The sequence below is a fragment of the Nomia melanderi genome, chromosome 2 (assembly GCF_051020985.1).
Source record: "Nomia melanderi isolate GNS246 chromosome 2, iyNomMela1, whole genome shotgun sequence".
Taxonomy (NCBI): Eukaryota; Metazoa; Arthropoda; class Insecta; order Hymenoptera; family Halictidae; genus Nomia; species Nomia melanderi.
Window position 1 is genome coordinate 774,160 of NC_135000.1, and position 3,432 is coordinate 777,591.

Consider the following 3,432-nt stretch of genomic DNA (forward strand, 5'->3'; position numbering starts at 1 on the left):
TCTTACTAGCGACGATAGATCCCAGTTACCCTCCTCTTGTCTTCACCTTCCGCACACACGATACGGAGAGTATTTCTTACCGTTTTACGGTCCCTTTAACTCTTTGACTGGTACGTCACCCGAATTCGAGTGACATTTTTTATATAGACTTAAACATTAATTTTCCAGGTGACGTATCGAACTAACGGAATTTTATTGGATATATAAAATATAAGGAAGATAGAGTAATCGTTATGATGAATCGGTACTTACGTATTATACGGGATACCTTTGTTTTTAAGAAATAAGATAATGATAATAATAATAATAATTGATTATATACAGACACAAGACAATGGCAAAAATAATACACCAACAAATAACACAGAAATACAGCCGGATTACTTCAAATGTAAACCAGGAACAATACTGGAGAATCAAACAGCAAAAATGTACTGGAACAAATCACTATAAGCAAACAGAACAATAACATACGACAGATCAGAGATATAACATAAATGGACACAGACAAAAATCACATACTCTATAGGAATATCAATCTTCAATGATGTAAACGTAAAAATAAAAGGAGAAGAAAAAATCAATAAATACACCTCACTAGCCATGGAAAGGAAAGAAATATGGAAACAAGAATATATCAAAATAAAACCAATAATCGTAGAAAACATAAAGAAATAAGAATCAACCGAACCATACAGAGCACAATCCAAAAAGCAGCAGTAATAGAAACATGTGCAATAGTTACGAAATTCCTGAATCCCCCGATATGGATGCATTCGTACTTGGTGTACACCTGTACAGGTGTAGTAGAACCGGGTAAAAATCGAGAAAACGAAAAGGAAAAAATAATAATAATAAAATATTAATACTGTGTTATAATATTAAATAAATAGTAAACCAGACCTAACCTAAATGGCCGACCAGCACGCACTTCAGTTAAGAAACAAAGGTGATCCATGCTACTGAATCATCCTGTATATTCTACATTACTCAGTATTAGAGTGCTTCATCAATTGTAAATTGTACGTACATAGTTTCATTCATATACAACGATTAGACTGAGTTTATTTGTCATTTTTTGTTTGTTAATTTAAAAAAATGTTGCTATACGCTGCTTGTGGGTAACTCGGGTATTTCGTAAATCAAAGATATAATTTTAAGTACTTTATGTACATTCATCCGTCCCTCCATTTACGCGACATTTTTTTACGCGGTAAATTATAATACTGTTTACGCGGTACTGTTTACACGATTTACGCTATCTGAAGTACCATTGCGGAAGTTGATAAAAAAATTCAACGAGTCATAGAATTTCAACAAGATTTAAAGAAATGTTGCAAATATCGGTAAATTTATGGAAACTTAGCGAAAGAAAAGTTGGGGAACAAATCATTCGAAGAAATTAATATTTGCAATAGAACTGAAATTGAAGTTCCAAATATTTCAAGCGATGAGGACGATAGGTTTGTGTCGATTAAAAAGAAAAACTTTTGTTTTCTGAAATGTTATTGTTCTTATTTTCTTGTTAAGCTATGTGAAATAAATATGTGTTTCTAATATTTATACCAGCTTTTCTTTTCAATGTTTTGTTTTCTTGTGTATCGTTAGACTCTATTAACGATTTTCATTCGCGTAAGAGGAATCCACGTGGAATGGATCCTCCACGTGAATGGAGGGACGAATGTATTATAAGTCAAGAAAGCTACGACGACCAATGATAAACCCTACGTTCACATTACAACATGACACGATGTTCGATTAACATACCGCCTGGCACAATTGTGGAAAAAAAATTAACCTTAGAGGGCAACTTAGTTTTTTTCATTTATTCGCATAATTTGAATACATTTTGCACAAATTATATGTTTTGAGTGTTTCTTGTAAATTCGTTATCGTCATTCACATTTGAAATTAAATATTTAATTTTATATGCAAGGCCATGTCATTCATATATGAATGACGTGGTATTCGTTGGATCGTATGCATAAAGAGAAGTATTAGCTCTTACTAGGGATTTTGTAAGTAAATACATGGTTCTATGTGTATAAAGAGTGAAGTATTTTCTGAATTTTCCAGCACATAAAATTCGTATGAGTAACATTTAGTATTTACCAAAAACATTAGTAAATGCTATTGTAACTTCAAGTATGCCACTTGCTTGCTTGCTCAGATTTTTCAGCATTTACTGTCGAGTACTAATAAATAATTATACATAAGAGATTTAGCAATTGCTTTTACTTGTACTTAACCCTTTGCACTCCTATGTCGAATGTGACTCCACGTTAGATTTATTCAAACGTGTGCATACTGTCGAGAAATTTGAAATTACAAGTACAATGTGTTTATTACAAGTAATTGATTACAAATAGTGTTAAATTCAAAATATAAATAAAATCATAAACATAATGTTGTTGGAATCTGAACGTTCAAATTTTACGTGTTATCGCTGGTATTAGCGTTATCCGATGTACACCGCGAGAATGTTGCTCAGATGTCATACATAAAAATGGCTCCCATAGACAGCTGATACATAAAAAATGTGTATGAATACGATGTATTATGTTAACATTAGATTTACTGTGCCGTTTGTTTTATCGTTCTCAGAAAACTTGATATTCGTCCATTTAAATTTTGAAAAATAGAGATTTAAAAGTAGACAATTAGAATACATATTTGCGCAATTACGTCAATCGAAATGGACCCAAATATTTACCAAATAATGTTCATAAAACTCAATAAGAGTCAAATTGGCTCGTTCCGTAAATGTAATGTTAAACTATAATTATATTAAGTGACGTATTAAATATATGTGCACATAATATACGATCTATACGTAAAATTTGAACTTTATGTTTCGGGAACGCGTCGACGTCGTCTATAAGAATATGTAGTCAAAAATATAAGGTTTCACTTAAAGATTTTAACGTGACATTTTCAGGCCGGTCTAAGGTCATCTTAAGATCACACAAATAAGAACATGGTATGTAGCATTTAATACACTGCAGCTTTTGTTTGAGACATTTCCTTATATTATACATATTTTTCGAGAAAATTAGATCTTCTCAGTTTGCTGAAACATACTGTAGATGTAAACATAATATTAGGAAAGATGTTTGTGGAATGCTGCTGCTGATGATGATGATAATAATAATAATAGGGAGAGGAAGAAGAAGAAAGAGAAGACGAAAGAAAATAGCATTGTTTATGATTATATGTAGGGTTGACCAAAGCAAAGCAGATCACAAGGTGAATCAGGTCACTTTCGATATGTCATATCGAAGATCATATTTCTCACTTTTCGTTTTTACTCTCCAAAAGAAAGATTTAACAATTTAACAATTTATTATTATTTAACTTATTATCAATGTTCAAGTATTTTCATTTCACTATTGTCAAACAGAAAATCCTATTGCAGTGTGGTGCATGTAACAG

The 3,432-nt window shown here is 31.6% G+C and overlaps 1 long non-coding RNA gene across 1 annotated transcript; it reads left to right on the plus strand.

Annotated features, from left to right (window-relative positions):
- LOC116425975 (uncharacterized) lies at positions 1-920 on the plus strand. Its single transcript, XR_004234812.2, has 3 exons — positions 1-110; positions 169-244; positions 325-920. It is a non-coding gene; the product is annotated as an uncharacterized LOC116425975 (long non-coding RNA).
- Positions 921-3,432: the final 2,512 nt, after the last annotated feature.